Below are 11,050 nucleotides of genomic sequence, written 5' to 3'. Positions count from 1 at the left end.
GGGGTTAGTAATGCTTAGTGTTAGATTAGCTGAGGTTTCACTTCATTCTCTGTATTGAGATGCTTAGGTGTAATGCTATTTGTTTGTATTTTGATTAGGAATGTTTTGATTTGGAGGGTTGTACAGTCACCTAGTTTCGACCATCTTGTTCCTATAATGAACATCCCCGACCGTGAGTCGAAGGAGGAGCAATTTGAAATGATGTAAGTTGTATATGGAGATTGGTTTGTATTTTGTGATGGATTGGTTGATTTCGGTTGATGGTGTTAGGTTGATATAGCTTTGTATCAGTTTCTGATTGAGACTTTAATCCGTTCTATCTTGGTTAATGAGTAATTAGTTGTGTTGATTAGATTATCAGATGTGGTAGTTAGCCATTAATTATGTGGAACAATTATGCATGTTTGATTCATGATGGAATTAAACTTAATTGGATAAGTTGGATTGTTAGTTATGTATGGCTTGGATTAAAGTAAAACATGTGAAGGAATCATGGATTGTGTTGAACCTAATTGGATTAATGAATTAGGTTAATTATTTTGATTTGGATTTTCTCTAAATAGGGTGGGTTTGAGTTTAGTTAGTTGTTGCATTTGGAATTAGCTAAACTGGACATCATGTGATTTATAGGACGTTAATTTGGGGCGAGCACTTCGACATAGAAGTTGATTAGCTCGATCTACATTGGAGGCGGGTACCTGTTGACTTATCTTTTATGATATTTTCATTTGGATATGCATAGTATTTTATAGCTACAAGCAATGATCATGTTTGCCTTTGGTATGTCACGGTTGTTACCCATAGCATGTTTTGTTTTTGTCGTTTGTTATGTATCCATGTTTATGTCTCGTGATTATTGTCATGGTTACCTTAATTCCTAGAGTAAGTGACATACCATGCTTTACTGAGTTTAGGACTAGACTCTGGATTTTTATTATCTGACATGTGTATCTATATTTTTATATCATACCTGATCTGTGTACCTAGACCTTTTACTTTGATCCATGTACAATGTTGGTGTTGGTGCAGCGGAGACCAGCAAGAGGGGGGTGAATTGCCTGTAATAAAAACTAAACCCTCCTCAAGGCTTTCAACTTAAATAATAAAGCAACAGTTATGAAATTCAACAGAACTAACATAAATAGAAATATAAGACTCAGCTATTTACTTGGTTACAACCGAGAAGGTTGTTAATCCAAGACAGTAAGAGAGTGCACTAAAAGAAGTCTCCTTCTCTGAAGGCGGAGTAGCCTTTTACACTTGAAGAGCACAGAACTGTTGCTTAGGAAATGAGAGTACAGGAGTTGTATTTCGAAATCGTTCGTATTCGTTCACTGTTTTCGATATCTCTAAGAGCTACCCGAGACCCTCTTTATATAAGGGTTCTTGAGCCTATCAGTTCATCTGATCCTTCGGGATCAAGTTTGACTCGAGAGGGATCGGTCGATCGATCCCCAGGTTTTGTCGACCGAACCTGCTATACCTGCCCAGCTTCGCGTCCAGGTGCAGCCTCTGTGGATCGAGCTTGGGTTCGGTTGACCGATCCTTTTGTTCGGTGGACCGATCTGCCAATGGTCTTCTGCTGAGTTGGCCCGATCAGATTGCTCGACTTGGTCTTTGGATAGACTTCGGTTCGGTCGACCGATCAGAAGGTTCGGTCGACCGATCAGCTCCCCAACGGTTGGCTGCTTGACGTGGCTTCTGACGTGTCACCAACAGCTGGCTTCGGATATAGAAGGGTTCGGTCGACCGATCAAGGGGTTCGGTCGACCGAACCCCTTGACAAGTCAACTTCCAGTTGACTTGTTCCGGTTTGGCTCCTTGGGTGATTGTGGCCTACCGGAATAGAGCTCACCCGAACTCAATTCCCGGCCTTCTCCTCGAGCAGGCTTCCTCCCCGGCTTTACGTCCCTCGAACGCCGCGCACGTTCTTCGCGCCCACCGGGTGTACTCTTCCGCAGCTCTCCCGTCATTCGGACGCACCGAGCCCGTCGGCTTCCTTCCCGTGCCGTCCTTCTCACCAGCTGCGTCTTCCGCTCGACTTCCTGTGCTCCTAAGTTCCTGCACACTCAGACACAGGGATTAGACAAAACGCAGGACCTAACCAACTTGGTTGATCACATCAAAACTACCACGGGGTTCAACAATCTCCCCCTTTTTGATGTGCATCAACCAAGTTCAAGTTAGGGGTAAACCAAACAAATAGTAATTTAAAGAAAATTACTAAACTAACAATTCAAACATAAATTTACAATTTTGAACTAAATTGCAACATTAAAATATATACAAAAAAATTTTAAATTGCCCCCAACTGAACTTATCTATTATTCTCCCCCTTTGATCACAGAAAAAACGGGGACAAAAAAATTTTCAATGAAAATTTCTTAAGTGTTCAACATCCAAGAAAAAAAAAATTTCAACGTTAAATATTTTCTAAGTGTCAAAATGTTTTTCAAAATGCAACTAAAAATTTTCTAAGTAAAAAAAAATTCTAAACAAATTTCTAAGTCCCAAACACTTTTTCTAAGCACTATTCAATTATATTTTCAATGCTTTTATCAAATCGTTAATTAAACAGTTCATTTCTAAATTTGGCTTCCAGGTAGTGGCGAGGCACTAGGCCTTCTTGGTTATTGGAGCAACAACCACTTTCTAGTCAAAGCCGCATTAGGAAAATCAATGTTTAATTTTCTCTTTCGAAGCCTTTAATTTTAAAGGATTAATTAAGTACGGATTTTGGAACCCAATAGAGGTTCCTTCCTACTGGGTTAGTCAGATACTTAGGGGGTATATAGTTTCTTGGTACTTTTCTAAGTTGACCCTGATGGTTTCTAATGTACCAATTTAATTTTCCATAAATCCTAATTTTTGAACTTGGAAATTTCTTTAAACATGCATCACTTTTCAATTTTTCAATTTCATTTTTTAATTTTGTATTTTCTAATTGCAAAATCTCATTTTCTAAATTTAAAATTTCCAAACTTATTTTTAAATTGGCAATTTCTTTTTCTGGTTTGAATAGATCTTTAGATAAAGCTTTAATAAACTCAAAAGACTGTTTAGGGTTTAGTGCACGAACCTTACTTACCTGTTTGTCGGTAGCTCCCCCTTCATCGCAGCTTTCCTCTTCTGTCTCTCCCCCTTGATCAATGCTCATCTCTGAGTCTGAGTTATCTTCAAAGAGGTGGTTGGCCACCAATGCTAGTCCCGAGAATTCTTTGACTTCTGACTCGAATGATGAAGAGTCGTCCCATATCGCCTTCAAATTTTTGTGCTTGGAGGAATTTGGTTTCTGATGGATCGAAAGCGCTAGAGGGGGGGGGGGGGTGAATAGCGCTCGTGGCTATTTCGTTTTTCGAAATCTCGGAAGCGTAAGAATTTGAGTAATGCAGCAGAATAAAAACAGACACAGAGAACACGGAGAATTTACTTCGTTCGGAGCCTGTGACGACTCCTACTCAAAGGCCCGCGATCCTTGATCGCTTTCGGTGGGCAACAACTATAAGTTCGTTAAGAGTATTACAAACTAATTACAATTCAAAGCTGTAAAAAGATTATACCGACAACAAAAAGATTAAATCCGAAGCTCCGGGTTGTCGGGGTGTCGTTGCAGCACTTCTGGATTGAGTCGTTAGCAGCTTGTCGCAAGGAGATTGCTTAGATGATTGTTGTCGTTAAAGCTGCACCTCAACCCTCCTTTTATATGAGGCTCCGGGCGCCTGGGACCTTTCCGGGCGCCTGGAGTGTGACGTGGTCAGCCAACCAGGTTGCTCCATGTGGCGAAGTCGCGCAGGGGATAAACTTTAGTCCCGGGCGCCCGGATCTATCCCGGGCGCCCGGACCACCTTTTTCCAGCAGGTTCCTCACCTGCAACACAAGGTTAGTCCGAGCAAATACCCTGCAAAACAGTGTTAGAATCTGATAAAACATAGTAACGAATAATTAACAGTCTTCGGACTGTCTGAGTCTGACTTCGGATTTCCGACCAGAAATCCTAGGTCGACCCGACGCCTACTGTTCCCTCTACGGGGAACGCGTCCTCACCTACTCCCCTTAGGAGAGATTACCTGATGACAGTCCGGTCCTCCAGACCGACTGGACTTTCCGCCTAGGATTACCACCCCCTAGGACCTAAGGTTACCGCCCCTTAGGGTTTTCCTCCACCTAGGGTTACCGCCCCCTAGGACCTAAGGTTACAACCCCTTAGAGTTTTCCTCCACCTAGGGTTACCGCCCCCTAGGACCTAAGGTTTTCGCCCCTTAGGGTTTTTCACCTGCCTAACCGCAGCTAGGACTTTCCTGAAGCACTCATTCAAACATGTTAGATCACACACTGACTTAACTTTGAATCCTTTGCCATTATCAAAACTATGGTTCGATCGTCGGATGTTTCCTGCACCAACAATCTCCCCCTTTTTGATAATGACAACCGAAATTCAATGTTAAGTAAAAAAAATATGCAGTTATATATAAGCACAAGAAACAAGATAAGCGTGATGGCAAGATAAGCATAAACATAGCTCCCCCTTAATACAAGCTCCCTTTAAGATATTTTCTTTGAATTTCTCTACTCTTTCTTGAATTATTTTTATCTCTTTCTTTGAATTTCTCTACTCTTCCCCTTTGCCATATATCAAAAATGAGCTGGTTTTAAAAACTTAATTTTTCAAGACAGAAATTAGCAGAAAAATGTTTTATTCAGGCAAGGAGCAAGTGAAATGCAACAATATTTTTCAACTTCAGAAGTTTTCAAACAAAAAGTTTTCACAGGTTTTAAAGAAAATTTCCAGGGAAGATTTTCAAACTTAAAAAATTTTCAAAATTTTTTTTTCAACTTTAGTATTTTTCAAAATGGTTTCAGTTTAAATAACTTAAAAAAAATTTCAGAATAGAGGACACTTGAAAATTTGGAGAAAGTTTTTAAATTGCTTTTGAAATGAATTTCAAGAATACTTAAGGTAAAGGAGAAGCGATAGCCTTATTTTAAATAGCTTGTCATTTTGTTTTAGCAAGGTAAAATAGTTTTTAATTTTGAGGTCAAGTCAAAATTTTTTAAAGAAAGACTAATTTTAAAACCGACTCAAAATCACTCCCCCTTAATTAATGCCTTAATAAATTTTTGAGTTCAGGAGTTCAAGCATGAGAGGTTAAAAAATTATTTTCCTAATTTTCCATCTCACTAATTCTAGATTAACAAGCATGTTTAGCATATGAGTGAGTGTGAGATGAAGTTTACTTTAATTTACAACATTGAAAATATCAGTTAGAATTCCAAATAGGTGACCATTATTTTGAAGATTTAAAAATTAATTGAGTTTAGAATTTCAAAGAATTTAATAACTTCTGAAAATGGTTTTGAAATTAATTTTTCAGAGGATATTTCAAATGATTTTTCAAATAATTTTTGAAATAATTTTGAAATTAATTTTTCAAGGGATTTTTCAAATAATTTTTCAAAAAATTTTGAAATGATCATTTTTCAAATTAAGTTTTAAAATAATTTTGAAATGATTAAGTTTTGAAACTAAGTTTTAAAATAATTTTAAAATGATTTTGAAAAGATTTTTTAAATAATTTTGAAAGAATTTTAAAAGATTTTGAAAAGATTTTTCTAATAATTTTGAAATGAAGTTTTAAAAGATTTTGAACTGATTTTGAAAAGATTTTTCAAGTAATTTTTAAAAGAATTTTGAAATTAAATTTTAAAGATTTTGAACTGATTTTGAAAAAAATTTTCAAATAATTTTTAAAAGAATTTTAAAAGATTTTTGAAATGATTTTGAAATAATTTTGAAATTGAGTTTAAAAGATTTTTTAAATAATTTTGAAGTTAAGTTTAAAAGATTTTTGAAATAATTTTGAAATAATTTTGAAATTGAGTTTAAAAGATTTTTGAAATAATTTTGAAATTGAGTTTAAAAGATTTTTGAAATTGAGTTTAAAAGATTTTTGAAATAATAATTTAGTTGAATTAACTAGTCATCTCACTCGATCTAAATTTTCAATCAGGAAATCCTATTATTTTGTGAGATGAATTAATTCAATTTATAGGGTTATGTTTAACTTTATGTTAGATTCGAGTTTAGCTTTGGGTTCAACAAGTAAGCGTTCTTTGGATAAACTTCTGGGCTATGGTGAGTCACAAGGAGCTCATTAAAGTAACCATGCCTTCGAGGTTTCCCAAATAGTCCTACTCATTGAGCTTAATACTAAACCTTGGTCTAAATAGTTAGGATCCATTTAAGGGTAGTTTCGGTTAGTTCCACTTGGCCAAATGCACCAGGTCGAAGCCATATCTTCCTAGACATGCGATGCCCAAGTTTTCCCAACGTACTATCATCCAAAAACTTCACCAGTACTGTGCTTTAAGTTAAAATTTAACCCTTTTTGATCTATCATTATTTACCCATCCGAGTAATCTACTCTTATTTACCCATTTCGGGTAGTTTAAGTTCGGTTACCCTGTTGGGTAAATAGTTTTCGGAGTTGCCAGCTATTATGGACCCTCCTTCTATTTAAATTTTAATTCCGAATTTTGAATTTAGAATTTTTAATTAGAATTTTGAATTTTGAATTTAATTTAGAATTTTAGAATTTAGAATTTAGAATTTTAGAATTTTGAATTTTAGAATTTTAGAATTTTGAATATTGAATTTTGAATTTAATTTCGAATTTTAGAATTTAGAATTTAGAATTTTAGAATTTAGAATTTAGAATTTTGAATTTAATTTCGAATTTTGAATTTTGAATTTTGAATTTTAGAATTTTGAATTTTGAATTTCGAATTTTGAATTTAATTTCGAATTTTGAATTTAAGAATTTTGAATTTTAGAATTTTGAATTTTAGAATTTTAGAATTTTGAATATTGAATTTTGAATTTAATTTTGAATTTTGAATTTTAGAATTTAGAATTTTAGAATTTTTTGAATTTTGAATTTAATTTTGAATTTTGAATTTAGAATTTTGAATTTAAGAATTTTGAATTTCAAATTTTGAATTTAAGAATTTTGAATTTAAGAATTTTGAATTTTGAATTTTTACTTGAATTTTGAATTTAATTTTGAATTTAATTTGAATATTAATTTGAATTATGTTCTTAATATTGTTTTTCTATTAGCTCCCCCTGGATCATAGCCTCGATATGGTCTATCAAGGTAATAGACTTGATCCTTGGGGACCCAATAGTGACCATTTCCAACTTGATTAACCAAGTTGGATTTTGGCACTCATGCTTGGATAATTTTTCTATTATTTCTATTGACTAGTGATAAATATGATTTGTATTTTATTTTAGTTTTAAATCCAAGTCCAGTTTTGTTGTAAACGGCTCGCTGTTTTTCAAGAATCAGATCCAGATTCTTGGAGCCCAAGGTGAATCATTCCAACGTGTCCTTGAGTTCTTTAATTTGAGCTTTCAAATTAGAATTTTCTTCCTCAAGTTGTTGGACTTGAGTTGAACTTCCAATTTGAACTGACTCAGTTAAAGAGCTCGAGTCAGTCGTTTCCTTAAGGGCTGTTACCTCCTTTTGGAGCGACTTAACCCGGACGTTGGATTTAGCCAACTTTTTTACTAAGTAAGGTAATAATTCATGCATGTTATCTAATTGAAATTCTGCGAGTAGTGAACTTACAGTGGGTTTTGGTCCTTCGGAAACGAATGCGGATTCGTGGCTTCGATCAGACTCAGTCTCGGATTCGCTCTCGGTTTCTGACTCATATTCGGACTCAGTTTCGGCCACGGTTGCTTGTACTGGTAGAGCGAGGAAGCTCGTCGGTTCTTCTTCGTCGGACTCGGATTCATCTGATGACTCGGACCATGTTGCCTTCAGTGCTTTCTTCGTCTTGCTTGTTCCTGCAAATGACGCAACACCTTCCTCGGCCGGACTAGTATTGGTCTGCTCAAATAATTTATTTATTAAAACATGGTTATCTGTTTTTGTATCAGGAATACCTTCATGTAACTCAATCAGATTCTCCCACAGCTCCTTGGCACTTGAGAATGGGCCGGCGCGATTCAGCTCCTTATTCGTTAAGCCACACTGAAGTGTATACATTGCTTTTGCGTTTGCTTCTATCTTTTTGATAAGGTTCGCGTCCCAGTTCTCGTACGGTAGTGGCTTGCCGGCGCCGTTAGTTGGCAGTTGAAGCCCGGTTTTGACGATCATCCAGACTTCAAAGTGAGTCTGCAGATACACCTCCATCCGACCCTTCCAATCTCCAAAATCATCTCCGGAGAAAAGCGGTGGGCGAGCAGTGTTGTAGCCTTCTTGATGGGTCATCTTAGAAAGACAATCTCGCAAAATAAACACAATAAAACTTGTTCCAAGACTTAGTCTTGGATTAGTAATGCGGGAGAGAAATAAAAATAGTAATTCAGGAATTTTGAGAAAAAATAATAAAATATTATTAAAAAAATATTACTACAAATTTTTGAAAATGCAATATTTTGTTAATTCCAACCAATGGTGAAAAGATGAAAATTAATTTTTCAAAAACAGTTTTGGAGGGAAAAAACGAAAGGCGTAAGGTTATATTTTTAACCTATATAAACGACAAAGCCACGAAAAATGCTTGAATGGTGGTTGCACCAATTCAAAGCGACCCCGCTCTGATACCAATTGATGGATCGAAAGCGCTAGAGGAGGGGGGTGAATAGCGCTCGTGGCTATTTCGTTTTTCGAAATCTCAGAAGCGTAAGAATTTGAGTAATGCAGCGGAATAAAAACAGACACAGAGAACACGGAGAATTTACTTCGTTCGGAGCCTGTGACGACTCCTACTCGAAGGCCCGCGATCCTTGATCGCTTTCGGTGGGCAACAACTATAAGTTCGTTAAGAGTATTACAAACTAATTACAATTCAAAGCTGTAAAAAGATTATACCGACAACAAAAAGATTAAATCCGAAGCTCCGAGTTGTCGGGGTGTCGTTGCAGCACTTCTGGATTGAGTCGTTAGCAGCTTGTCGCAAGGAGATTGTTTAGATGATTGTTGTTGTTGAAGCTGCACCTCAACCCTCCTTTTATATGAGGCTCCGGGCGCCTGGGACCTTTTCGGACGCCTGGAGTGTGACGTGGCCAGCAAACCAGGTTGCTCCATGTGGCGAAGTCGCGCAGGGGATAAACTTTGGTCCCGGGCGCCCGGACCTGTTCCGGGCGCCCGGACCTTCGGGCGCCCGGATCCATCCCGGGCGCCTGGACCACCTTTTTCCAGCTGGTTCCTCACCTGCAACACAAGGTTAGTCCGAGTAAATACCCTGCAAAGCAGTGTTAGAATCTGATAAAACATAGTAACGAATAATTAACAGTCTTCGGACTGTCTGAGTCTGACTTCGGATTTCCGACCGGAAATCCTAGGTCGACCCGACGCCTACTGTTCCCTCTACGGAGAACGCGTCCTCACCTACTCCCCTCAGGAGAGATTACCTGATGCCAGTCGGGTCCTCCAGACCGACTGGACTTTCCGCCTAGGGTTACCATCCCTTAGGACCTAAGGTTACCGCCCCTTAGGGTTTTCCTCCACCTAGGGTTACCGCCCCCTAGGACCTAAGGTTACAGCCCCTTAGGGTTTTCCTCCACCTAGGGTTACCGCCCCCTAGGACCTAAGGTTTTCGCCCCTTAGGGTTTTTCACCTGCCTAACCGCAGCTAGGACTTTCCTGAAGCACTCATTCAAAACTAAGGTTCGATCACACACTGACTTAACTTTGAATCCTTTGCCATTATCAAAACTAAGGTTCGATCGTCGGATGCTTCCTGCACCAACAGTTTCTTGTAATTGGTCTTTGTCTTCTCCTTTTGTTTGCACTTCAATTTTGGGCAGTCCTCCTTGATGTGCCCTTCTTCGTTGCAATTGTAGCAACGAACTGTCCTTCTCTTTTGACGATGTTTACTTGACTGCGATCTAAATTGGTTAGATTTAAAAAACTTGTTAAATCGTTTTACCATTAACACAGCTTCGTTTTCGTCAATCGTCGCTTCGGAGTCGGGATCATCCTTTTCAGCTCGTAGGGCAATGTTGAGGTTCGACTTTTCTACTTGATTTTCTGTAATTCGAGATTCGTGAAGTTCGAAAGTTGAAAACAAATTTTCTAAACTACTTACCTCAAGATCCTTAGAGATGTAGTACACATCTACTAAGGATGCCCATTCTGGAGTCCTCGGGAAGGCGTTGAGCGCATATCGGATGAAATCCCAGTTTGATACTTCTTCTCCAAGGTTGGTTAGTTGCGTGATCAGTTCTTTGATCCTTGCTTGGAGCTGCGCTACCTTCTCGCCTTGGTTCATCCGGAGGTTCGTCAACTGGTTCCGGAGGATGTCGCGCCTAGCTAGCTTCGCTTTGGATGTACCCTCGTGAAGCTCCAGGAATTTATCCCAGAGATCTTTCGCGGAGTCATAACTTCCGATCCGGCTTACCTCCTGAGGTGGCAGAACACTGAGGAGGTGGAATTCCGCTTTTCTATTGGCAACGAAGTCGGCTTGCTCTTTCTTGCTCCGCGTGTTTTCTTCTTTGTCTTTAGGAGCTGCAAAACCATATTTCATAGTAATTAAAATATCAAAATCTGTTTTAAAGAATACCTCCATTTTTCGCTTCCATGTAGCGAAATCTCCGTCGAACTTCGGGGGATGGATGTTTGCGCCGGCCATTGTTCTGATCATTGTGCTTCAGATGGCGGTTAGTCCCTCTGAGGCTGTTGGGCTCTGATACCACTTGTTGGTGCAGCAGAGACCGGCAAGAGGGGGGTGAATTGCCTGCAATAAAAACTAAACCCTCCTCAAGGCTTTAAACTTAAATAATAAAGCAACAGTTATGAAATTCAACAGAACTAACATAAACAGAAATATAAGACTCAGCTATTTACTTGGTTACAACCAAGAAGGTTGTTAATCCAAGACAGTAAGAGAGTGCACTAAAAGAAGTCTCCTTCTCTGAAGGCGGAGTAGCCTTTTACACTTGAAGAGCACAGAACTGTTGCTTAGGAAATGAGAGTACAGGAGTTGTATTTCAAAATCGTTCGTATTCGTTCACTGTTTTTGATATCTCTAAGAGCTAT

This window comes from Zingiber officinale, chromosome 7A (genome assembly GCF_018446385.1).
Source record: "Zingiber officinale cultivar Zhangliang chromosome 7A, Zo_v1.1, whole genome shotgun sequence".
In the NCBI taxonomy this organism is placed as follows: Eukaryota; Viridiplantae; Streptophyta; class Magnoliopsida; order Zingiberales; family Zingiberaceae; genus Zingiber; species Zingiber officinale.
The sequence above is the reverse complement of the archived record's forward strand: the minus strand, read 5'-3'. Positions refer to the sequence as shown.